Raw genomic sequence first — 12,318 nt, forward strand, 5'->3', positions numbered from 1 at the left:
GAGGCTCGGAGGTGCCCTGCAACAACAAAMCCCGTCTCCTCCAGCCCACTCGGTCTGGTTGTCTGAGTAGCACATCTAAAAATACATTTCCTAGACCTATAAAACAGGAGGGAGAGACGTGCACCACAGAGCTGCACATTTGTTGAGCTACTCTGCACCAGGCCAGGCCAGTGCCCGGCCCTGCGGGCCCCTTCCTAGGGGCACTGCTATCAGCACGTTACTATCAGTAAGCTGCTTCCAGCATCGTGTCTTTCACTGAAACACAGTAAATTCATACTGAAATTCCCCAGCTCAATTACATGTAATTAAAACAACCATAAGAAAACAGTCAAGCAGCATAGATGGTTTTCTCGGAGGACAAGATTGCAAGATCTGAGCTTTAACATAAGAGGTGGCTCCTCACCTTATGTCTCTCTGCAGATGCAGCCTTCAGGTTGCCAAGAATTAGAGCTCTGTAAGCTGTTTTTTTTTTCTGTTTTATTTTTAAATAAAAAATGGCAGCCAGACTGTAAAAACTGGTGGCAGCCAGACTGTGGCAGCCAGACTGTAAAAACAACGCAGGCTCCTCAGTGATGCTGGCCTACCTTGCATAAGGTAGTGAACAGACCCCTGAGAATTAAGGTTCGTTGCTTGCTTTAAGTCTCAAAATAACAGCATTTCTCACCAGGCGCTGAAGATTTGGTTTGGTTTAGGGTGCCTTGGGGTTTGTTTGTACTGAGGCACCATTTTCAATTGGAAGGGTGGAAATTTCATTTTAAAACACGTAAAAAAAAATATGAATGGGGGAGGATGGCGGCCAAAGCAGCTGTACAATTCTCCTGCACATACGGTGAAGYGTCACCTGGCTCTCCCTGCTGCTCCTCACGGCAGCACGTGTGGGAAGGCAGGGCCTGCCAAGAGAGCTCTGCAGCTCCCTGCCTGGGGGATCCTTCGCCCGTGGGGCCCCCCTGCTTTGTGCGGTGTTCTAGTTYTTTGGCTTCCATGGAGGACTCATTTGAGTCCATCTTAGACCATCTTGGTCAAGTAATCACCSTCACCTCCAGACAATGATCGATGCTTCTCCCTCAGCTTGCAATGACGCAGCAGTCAGCAGCGGTCACCCAGGAGGCTGATGCTTCTCAGTCCTGAACCCAAACCCTCTGTGCAGCCAAGAGGCCCCTCCATCTGCTTCAACAACGTGGGCTCAAGCAAAGCAGCTTGCGAATCAGAATCCACTCATGAAATGGAGGCAGCTTCTGGAGCGACGTTAAGCACCAAGCCCGAGCTCCAGCTGCCCTTTTGCCTTGCGACCCTCCAATGCCTCCGAGACAAATACTGGCACTTCTGGAAGAAGTTTGGCCACTGCCCTAAGTGGTTACAGGCAGGAACACAGAAGATACTATTCCTGACAACATTGTGACTATTATTATTACGGTCAAGACTTTAAATGATCTTTAGATGATATGCTGCAGATGGGTAGCACTAAATCTTCCCTCCTTCTAATATTCCCAGGCTCTGACCAAGGAGTAAAAACACATATATGTCCTGATGGATCCAAAGGAGATGCAATCAGTTTTAACTAGATCTGTTCCGAGTAGGCATAAATATTTCTCATAAAGGAAATGAGTAAATTTGATTGATATAGATTAATACAGAGAAATCGCATTATATTATGAACAGCTGGAAAATTAACTCAATTTTTGCAAAAAGGAGATATGAGAAAGGGTCTTCAAATTATAAATGCCTTCAAACACATGCAAATCAAAGAGGAGGCGGCCATTTCAAACAGGGCAAAAAGTTCCACTTAGCATAGCAGGGACTTAAGTGCTGGCATGCTAACAGTGCTCCATTTCCCTACTAATGGCCTGACAACTCTGTTTCAAAAAGYAGCTCTTTAAGTAGAAAAATGTCCTACTCTGTTTGAAACATCAGCCTGAGTCCTCTGAAGGGAGAGGTTAAGAAGCTAAACTCCAGCTGTGACACAGACTTCTCTCTTTACCAAGATGCTTTTACGGGAACATGCTCCGGCCACCACTGGCTTCCCCTTCATTACAGCTTCCCAACAGGCTTTGCAGAGCTGGAAATCCACTTCCCTTGGAAACCAGCTCTCTGGAAGACCTCTAAAGAGGCTGATAAACATCAGGGCCGTGGAGACATTCGGTCCTAGAGGGTGAGGCATTTGGCAGACTAATCTCCCCGAAAATCCCCCAATGGTTTTACCAGAGGGCTAATCTCTCCTGAGGCACCAGCTGAGACGGTGCCCAGGGGGACATCACTTCCATCTGCAGAGGAACCAGTCAGCAGAAGACATGGGGGAAGAGGACAGAGGCTTTTTAATACCCATCCCTGTCCATCTTCTAACACTTTCCATCAGTGCGATCCGTTTCTGCAGCCCTTCTCAGCGACACGACGAGCGCAGCCCTGTTGCTGTTCAGCAGCTCCTGCTCCCCGCTGCGGCCTCCTGATGTTGCCCCTTGGGCTGCCCTGGAGGAGCAGCACAAACCTCCAATCCACCTTTTGCTGCCTTAGCCACAACACAGATCAAGCAAGGAGGGCAAATTTAAGTCACTTACAATGACGTGCACTTGCCAGCTTGTGCCAGCCCATCTAGACAAGCCTTTAGGGACCAAGTGACAACGGGCACCTGCAATCAGCAGGTCCCCAAGACCCCGACACTGCTCATCAACACGTCATGTTGCATTTTCCACTCAAGAAGTTACGGAGTCACCTCCACCTATAGCTCAGTACATTCACATAACAATCATCCTAAAAACTTGGGCTAAAAGGAATGAATGTGATTTTATATATTATTTATAATATATAGTTTATATTTATTATATAAAATATATAAATTATGCTATATGCTATGTACATATAATTGTATATTATTATTGTATATGCAATATAATTGTATGTATTATTATTGTATATATTACTATATAATATATACATATTATTTATATGTATATATTAATAATATACATATACATATACACATACATATACATATACATATACATATTATTTATATGTATATATTATATACATATAAATATATAATACATATGCTATATGTATTATACATAATATGGATGCATATGTAATACGTACATATATTAGGTATACATATACATATACATATTATTTATATGTATATATTATATACATATAAATATATAATACATATGCTATATGTATTATACATAATATGGATGCATATGTAATACGTACATATATTAGGTATCATAAAGAGCACAATTACCCTTGGAGGCAATTTATTACGGACCCTTCGTCAAGGATAGTTCCCCTTGTTCACCCATATTCAAGGCAGTTGAGAATGGTAAAAGAAAACACAGCCTGTGTTAGATGAGAAGAGAGCCTAGGAGGCTACAGCAGCTCTGTAATCTGTTTCGTCAGGCAGATTTACRAATTTCTGATTTTTCCATCCTCAGTCTCATCCTCACACTCACCTAAGAGCAGGGTTTCCATTTTGTCAGGAGCTGGGAGAAGGTTCATCTCACCTAAGCCGCCGAGCCTTTGATAGGATGAAGCAGGAGAGGGGAGAGCGGCTTATCTGGCCTCAGAGCCTCTCCTTCCCCCACTTTGCATTCCCCAGATTAAAGCACTTGGTCTTTAGGGCACTAAATTGAGTCCCCGAGGCCGCACTTGGCCCCCAATGTCCACGTGGGTTCCAGGTGGGCTAACACCTCTCTGCAGGCCCAGGTACCAACCTCTTCCTCGGCACAGGAAGAGCRGCCTCTTTCCCCTGAGACGTACACCTCTGCAAGCCAAAAAATGAGCCAAATGAAGTTTCCTAMCAGGAGAAAAAAATAAATTAAAAAGGAAAAAAAATAAAAGGGAAATAAAACTGGCTATTTTTGAAGATCCTTTGTGCCCTCTCAGGATATTGGAAAGCTGAATATTGCAAATCCTGCCCAAGGAGCTTAAATTTCTTACGTTTTGGTTCATTGTTTTTTTAAATGGTTCTACAGATAGCATCTTCCCCCTCCGCCAGCTCAAAGATCCATCAGGATCCATCCCCATTTTTTCCCAACTGCAGCCGGTTTGRCTGGATGACACTGAATTTTCAAGCTGTCTTCTTCAGCAGTTCTTTGCCCACAACAAAACCCGCTAGGAACAAGCCCTTTCAGGAAAGCAGAAGAATCGTTTGGCTCCTAAGAGGTGCGTAGAGAATGAGAYAGTCAGTGAGAAGATGATCCTGCCGAGCTGGGCACCAACGTGCACGTGACGCAGCTCAGCCTGTTGAAGCCTGTTTTAGAGCTTGTCTTGACTGCTTTAGCATCTCCTGTGTTTTAATAAACCTCAGCTCCCTTATTGCAAGAAAATAAATGTTCAAAGCAAATGTTTTGTGTTCTTTTTCCTTAAATATACATTCTTTCTTTTCTATAAGACAATCAGTGACATCTTAGAGTGACATACAAGTCTTTTTCCTGATCTGTAAAGGAAGAAAACCCAAGAGTTCTTCCCTCTGTGCAGCTAAGTTGAATACTATTTCATCTCCAAGCTGACCAAGCACGATCTCAAGCAACAGCTTCCCCCCMAAAAAAAATCTGAATCAGACACAGCTACCCTGTATTTTGACCATGCCAGTATTCAATGAATAAGCATTTAATAAATAAAATGTAAAAGTTAAGTATTGCAGAGAACAAGCTTTGTGCAGCTTTGTAAATCTGGCATTTTTTTGGCAAACCTGCTTGCACTGGATTCCCACCAGGAGGCAAATCCCTGGTCACACTCTTTATGTACAACTATGTTATCTCTGTTTCCTCTCTCTCCTTCAGCACCAGCTCTCTGCGGCTCAGGAAAACACATGGTTTTTATGTTAACTATGAAAACCATGGGGATGTTTTACTGCATCTCCCAGACTGGCCTTTACWGATGCTTGGGACTCATTTGCCACCTCGCATTCTCACTGCTCTCAATTATCATATAAAGAGCCCAAATCTTCATCCACTGCTTTTATAAATAATGCCCCAAAGTCTGAATCYGGACTGGCGCCTTCTAACATGAAACACCAATAGTGGGAAGGAGATGAGTTTGCTTGGAGGAGCTCTTAGAATGCCCGAGGACGCAACCACCACTAAATAAAAACCAAGATGCTCTCCCAGGAAGCTCCTTCCCAAATTGTCATGCCCCCTACCTTGCCAAAATGAGCTGTTCTCCTTCAGAAAGTGGCCCGAAAGACCTTGCAAACATCAAGAGTGTAGTAAGTGATGCAGCGGCCACATCAAATCGAGCAAGGCTTGTCTAGAGGCTGARCTCAGACGACTTCTGGCTACCGGGACAGCAGAAACTCAAAATGATGCTGCAAAGAACAGAGGGACTCAATTCTGCAGTTTAGGAATACACCCTAGTAACAAAGCTGCACTGCCTGATACCCTAATTGCAAAGTAACACAAGAGAGGAAACTCTTTGGGCTGATACTTCCAGGCACTAACTACAGGTGGCAATTCTTACCACATCTCTCACTCATTTGCAGTCGTGTGCATTGCCTTTTTCTCCAGGTTAAGTAATTTCCAATGAACTTCCCCTGCTAACCTGTTTTGTGGTTTCYTTTTTAACGTCCACTTTGGTATATTCATTTTTACCTATTTTGCATTTGCTTCCGTGCCTTTACTTTTTYGCACCTACTGCTGAACTCTGGTCCTCACTTCAGGATCATTTTCGTTTCCTAAAGCAGAATATTGTCAACTCTTCAGTCAGTGCGTGTGCCAACTATTTTTTCCATCCGGTATCGGGGCCTTTACAAGATTTATTGAAATCCTCATCTTGTCATCTGTGATTTCATGCACTTTTCCCTATATTTCTTTTTGACATCTAGATCAATTTTGAAACTTTGACATCCTAACATCTCCAACCAATTCTTGTTCCCTGGCTTTTTCCTCTTCATGTCCATATCCCATTCCTCCTTTAAGGACCTCATCTACCCGATTCTCCATTAGCACCTTGAGTGTCTCCTAAAAGGGCCGACAACTGAAAAAGCTACAAGAGATCTCAATGATTAAGCCACTAAACTTGCTTGTCCCACCTCTTCTACCACTGCAGTTCACTGCAATTGTATTTTCAACAACCCCCAAGCCCTAAATTTATGATGATACCAGTTACCTACAGAACATATGTTGCAAGCCTTGCAGGAACGCGCTGCTTGAGCRCAGCATCATCTTGAACATATGGAAAAACATGCAGATAACACTCAACTTCTCAGCTAATCCTCCACAGCTCCTTAGAGCAGCGTTAAATGCTCTGGTAAGAACACGTAGGAAGTGTTCCCACAGCACAGCAAAGGGCGTCTCAAGGGAGTTGAGATTAAAGAGAATGACATTTTTGATAGCCACCGTGGGAAACTGCAAGGCTTCTGGTTCATCAGCCTTGTTGTCTATAAACAAATGTTTTCTCATTTATGCTCTAAGCAAGCAAATAGCATGTTTAGAGTTATTCAAGAATAATAATGTTTGATCCTGTCTGGTTTACAAAGGAGACATCTTACAAGCAGCGGCCATTCCTTAAGTTTCTTTACGTCTCTAAAGAGGAGCTGGCTGTGGCAGTTCCTCAGGCAACTTCTGCTCCCGTTCTCTTCCTTACGGACACAACTTGTGCCAAGCTGAAAACAACAGAGTATAAACCAGGAGTTCAGAGTGACATAAATGACATCAGCAGGAATTAGTCCTATCCAAGCTGTGGTGTCAACTACACCTTATTTGTATTAACCTCAAACGTCAGCCCGACCACCCAACAGCTGACTGGAAACCACCATGACTCCAAGCAAGTGCTTCATCTCATGGCCAAAGTGCTTCCCACCTTCCTGGGCTCTTTCTTGGAGATCTTTCCATTTGGCCCCTGCACCCCAGAGAACMCAATCTGTGGGAGAGCTCCAGAAGTTTAATGGCCACCAAGTGCTTCATAGTCAAAGCTGTGGCATAAAACACCCAAGGAGAAGCTGCCCGGCACATTGAGCGGCCCTGACCTGTGCTCTCTCTAAGGATGATCTTGATCCAGAGATGCTAAAATCAGCTTACCTAAAACAAGAGCTACATGCTCAGAGATATTTCTTTCTTTTAATCAACATATTTAAATATATATTTCAATTTTTGATGAAAACTCTGTGTTTCTAAATGGAAGAAACTCTACCTCTTTAGTAGGAAACAAACATTTTGAGTTTCCAACACCACACACAYCTGTACCCAACTCACCAAAAAGTACGACTAGCAAACCCAAGACTTCAGCGTTTTTACTATTTCTCCTGTTTTAATGCACAGGAAAAAAATGTCTGTGACCAAACTACCGAGTTCCGAGGAAGGGCACAACACCATGAATTGCTCATGTACCTAGAGCATTTGGAAAAGATAGAGGAAGAAAGTGAAACAGAATGAAGCATAAAAATAATAATTCTGAAAAAGAAGATGCAAGCTGATGGGTAAAATAAAATAAAAGGAAAAATAGATTGCAATCGATGTAAGATTTTTGAAGGTGGAAGAGAACCAGTGAAGTTGCCCGATACCCACTAAAAGGGTCATAAAAACAGAGCAAGTTTCATCTGCGAAGCAGTGTAATTAAAAGCGAGAACTTGGGAGCTGCTTTTCTGAGAATCAACACAACAGAAGACAGGCATCAAAGGGATGGACTGTCATGGCTGGCACACCATAGAAGGAGGGGACTGACTAAAAAGCTGGACCCCAAGTCTCCGGAGTGCTCCGGCTTACGCAGTTAAGCAGTTCTGGAAGCAGACGTTGACCTTTGATGATAAATGATAAAAAGCAGCCTCTGACAGAAGGGCAGATGCTGGGAGCGACCTCGGAGCTGCCAGCACGGATAGTGGGAAACTGGATGCTTGAGCCAGCAGAACTTGCGGAAGGATCTTCAGGAGAGGGAGCTAGTGGGAGGTTTGTTTTAAAAGGAAGCAGGCACAAGAGCCATCAGCGAGAGGGAGCAAAAAGGAAAAGAAAATGCTGTTTTGTTAGAGTTTAGATGGTATGAGGTATGGGAAATCAAAGGAAAACTGTCCTGCCAATGTCAGCAGGACAAGGTGAGGAAGGCCACGTTAACGATGAAAAATGCTCAGGGAATTAAGGGCGGGAGGGGGTATCTGAGCTGTAGAAGGCAACATTTGCTTTGATTAACACAGCTCTTCAAGAACTAAAAGGGTGCAGCGAGTTGGCACATGGGAGTCCTCTAATACACATACAGTTTATGTCTGAGCTAAGCAACCCTTGGAAATCCATCCCTTCCCGAAGCGCTTCCCTGTGACAGCATTTTGCTGTGCAAAACAAGCAGTAACTTCAGCGTTATCCCAAGAGAGGGTCCAAGTTAAAACATAGCTAAATCTTACAATGCTTAAAACCAGCCTGCTTCAAACCAAAGAGAATCCAGACAAAAACAGGCCCRAGTTGGTAGGCAGTGACCTGCCTTTTCAACATCAAAGCAAAAGAGATGTATTTAAAGGCATCGGGGATCTGTCTGTGCTCCTGGGCTACTTGATGTTTTAGCTACCAACGCTGCTGAGGGCTTTGAGAACAGCTCCTTGCTCACACGGGCGCCGCTCCGKGCTCAGCACCAGCCTCTTCAGGCACACACAGAAGGAGGAGCGATGCAGAAGCCCTCAAAGGCAAACAAAATATGGTCTCTTTGCCCATCCAGGTGAAGCAGGGCGTTTGCTGCTCACAGAGGAGAAGGAGGGTGGACCCCAGGCACGCGGGACCCCTGGTACGCGGGACCAGGCATACAAGGTGGTAGAGACACTGAGCATCTTAGCTGCCTTGACAAGCACAGAAACAGGGTTTAGAAGTAACGAGTCTGAATTTTTTATTCAAAACTTCTTATAATGTGCAACCAAAATCGGCGTTTTTGCAGAACGCAGAGCTTTTACTCTAATTCTGCTACAGCTGGGTCATTTTTTTTCATTTAATCAGGGTACCTGGGGTAGACAGAGGTGAAGAAACRGAGACGAGAAATAAATTTAAAATGTTACGGCGAACAATAGTAATTTACTATGAAACGTACTTTTTTTTTTTGAAGCTGAGCTATAGAGGCCATTAATTTATAAAGCATAAATGAATTATAAAAATACCAATACGACTAAGTTTAAGGGAAAGATCACAAAATCTGCACCATCATCCCATTATTGAGCGTAAGGGTAAATGCCAGCTGGATTCCAATCCGTCAGGCTATTATGGAAGAGCTACTTCATTTACCACACAGTAGGGCCGCCCCACGTCCATGTTTGTACCCACCTCCTGCCCTATCCATGTTGTTCGGGCTGGATTGCCCTGGTGGGCCTTGGACCTGCCTCATCACCTTTCCAGGCTCGGGACCATCCACTGACTCCAGTTACTGTCACCGCTGCTTGTTRGCGAGGTCAAGGTTGTCTCTGGCCAGCACCGCTCTTTGGTGCTCGTGATCGATGGTAGGTTATGAACCACCTCAAAAGCCTGAGCATCTCTGCTATTGCCTACCCATCTACCACGTAACGAAGCAGTTGCACAGCGGCCGAGTTGGTCCAACCCAACATGGTCTAACTGGACCAGAACAGGCGATTCTGGGTGTGGGTTGCTCGAAACACGGCAACCTTTAAACCCGAGGTGTTTAGCAACGACCACAGGAGCACTGGTGAACCTCGGCCACCAGCAAAATGGAAGACCTGAGCTTGGTGTGACACCTCCTTAATGCCTTTCATGTGCACCCGGCATCAGGCAAGGCCGGTTGGACGACGCCAGGTTGATCCTTCCTGGAAGGGGCCTGAGAAAGACTCACCCACATCCCTTGAACGTGCGTTCCTGCTCCGTACTCCAATTCCCACTCCTCCAGCAGAACCGAATCAAAATACTCCCTCCCTTCCTTGGCTACCAGATGCTTAGAGCTATTTTTAGCTGTACTACTCACTCATCTTGGCATCCACATAAATGCCACCAAGTCCCCCATCAGTGCAAGAGAGCTGCTTACAGGAACAGGCAGCAGAGAAGATAACACAAGGACTTGCTGGCAAGTGACACAACAGGAACACGTATCCATTCTGGTGATGGTGACATACTCCGGGGAGGAGATTTGCTTCCGGATGAACATTGCAAATGTATATCATGGCGCTGCAGGCACAAAGTTTGCCAAGAACTTGGCCAGAATTCCTGTTAAGGGTTGGTGAAGGCAGGACCACTCAGTGACACAAGGGCAGATAAATGCTGAGATGCATCACAGGACTTGTTGGGTCAACCTGTGCCTGCTGCTACTTAATAAACAACAGTTCCAAAACCCAAAAGATCCCAAAATGCTCCTCAAACAGAACATTAGATGGTACTATTAGTTATTGCTGGAGCACAAAGGACAACCGTCTCTTTCCCCTCCCCACAGTAGAAGCAATTTCAAGTCAGCTGAAAATGTATTAAATACACCCATCCTGGCAAAGCTTTGTTGGAACTGTAAAGTAAATAATCAAACAGTAACTACACTAAAATTTGCATTTAGTGTTTCCAAATGATGCCAAGGAATGCTTCAGAAACGTGACTTTAACTTGCCAAGGCAGACTGCAAACCTGAGCAATGAAGCCAATTGTGTATCATGATTTAAAGTAAATAATGTGCTCTGAACAGGCAAACTATCAAAGATGAGCTGATCGCAAATGTCAAGTCATTCTAAGGAGAATTTCCGCCTTAAAAAAAGAAAAAAAAATCAGAAATACCTTTTGAAAAATATTTTGCATTAGAAAGCATAAATATTAGTTACTAAAAAAACCCACAACCACTACAAAATGGTATCAAATTCCTGATTTTTGTCATTGTACACGYCAAGACTAGGAAAGGCTTGCAGTCCTGACCAAACCCCTAACTAGTTCTGCAGTTACTCAGTATTTAGTGCGCAGAACCCAGCAGCTTGCTGCGGGGGACACAGCTCTGAGCCATCGGCCCGGGAGAGCGGCAAGCAGGTACAACTGGAGCCCAACTGTGACAACTGAGCGTGAGCAAAGGCAAATGCAAGAGGACAGCGTTTCCTGAGGAAAAACCAACAAAACGTCGCTCCAATGTGCTTAAATAGTGGCAACTGCAGCTGTCCGTGTGCAGCAATCAAAGCAGAATAGGCAGCTCATTGATTCCCCAGCTCCTTCAGCCTTTGCACCTTTGTCCTCCCTGAAAAAATCCTCCTGCCCATTTAGATGTGTGTTGTGAGAAGAGCATTAAACACCAAGCCCATGTGCAGCTCTTCAATCAAGCCGTTAACAGCCAGCTACAACAGCTCTGCGACAGCCGGGCAGACGGAGGTTTCCGTTTTGGAGGTTTCGCTTTGCCCAACGCACTGGGAGCCTACGTTGTTCCCCAGGGATTTCCATGGCCCAAATCCATTGTGATTCCATCCTGTGAGGCCAACCAGCAGAATCCAGAGCGTGCTGAGCTGCTTGGTAGCTTTAGGGAGTTCATAAATGAAGCTCTGTCTCCAGGATCTGTCCGTTCTCAGGATTCCAGCTCAGGTTGGGATCCTTGCCCTGCTCTGGGAAGGGATATATGGCTCCAAAACCTGCCAAGTAAAAACCTTCCAAGAAACAGGGACTCATTTCACAAGATTCAGCCTCAACTGTCGCTTTACCAATATAGCGAAATTGGATAGACATGATTTAATAATTCTCTGCACAGAAGAAACCCCCTGAGCATCAGAGAAAAAATTAAATTGTGCCGTTAATACCATCATCGCCATTCGTTTATAAAAGGAGGAAAAAAGGAAAAAATGTGTTCCACACTTATGAAATTYATCATGTGGCAGACTCCTTTACACCACTACAATCCAATTTACTGCTAAATGAAACTTCAAGATCTTATTTTTTGAGTGCTCTTTAAAAAAAGCAAGCAAGCAGCTGCTTGAAATTGTTCACACAGTTCCTGAAGTTTGCCTGCCAAGCAGCTTCAAAGCAGAACAGCGTCTATTTATTCCTATCAGGAATCACAGCAGACAACTGTCTAGAATCTACAGTTCTTGTAGYGACAGTGGCAGCACCCCTATATCTAGAAGCATCATCCACTCAGTCACAATTTTTCTGCAAGAAGATGAAAAAAGTAATAAATTGCTACAAAAAGACTTCATTATCTTGCACTGCTAGCTGTCAAGCCACTCTTACGATTCATTTTTTAAAAACGTTGTCATTGCATCGCATTATCTGATATAAATACACTCTGATCCAGTGGCATTGAAACAAAACATTCACACTAATCTTTGAGGGCGTCTTTAATGGTCGCACACCATAGCTGTGTAGGCTGCCGTGAACAAAGCTAGCGTATTCCTAGTGTTGCTAGGAATAAAGTTGTTTTGCAAAAAAAAAAAAAAAAAAAAAAAAAAAAAAAAAAA

At 44.1% G+C, this 12,318-nt stretch overlaps 1 protein-coding gene across 1 annotated transcript in view; it reads right to left on the reverse strand.

Moving 5' to 3' along the window:
• The window catches only part of PCDH15 (protocadherin related 15), a 129,784-nt gene that overhangs the window by 104,480 nt on the left and 12,986 nt on the right, over positions 1–12,318 (reverse strand). The window lies entirely within an intron of this gene.

This window comes from Nothoprocta perdicaria, unplaced genomic scaffold (genome assembly GCF_003342845.1).
Source record: "Nothoprocta perdicaria isolate Ctin4 unplaced genomic scaffold, notPer1 scaffold_340, whole genome shotgun sequence".
Lineage (NCBI taxonomy): Eukaryota > Metazoa > Chordata > Aves > Tinamiformes > Tinamidae > Nothoprocta > Nothoprocta perdicaria.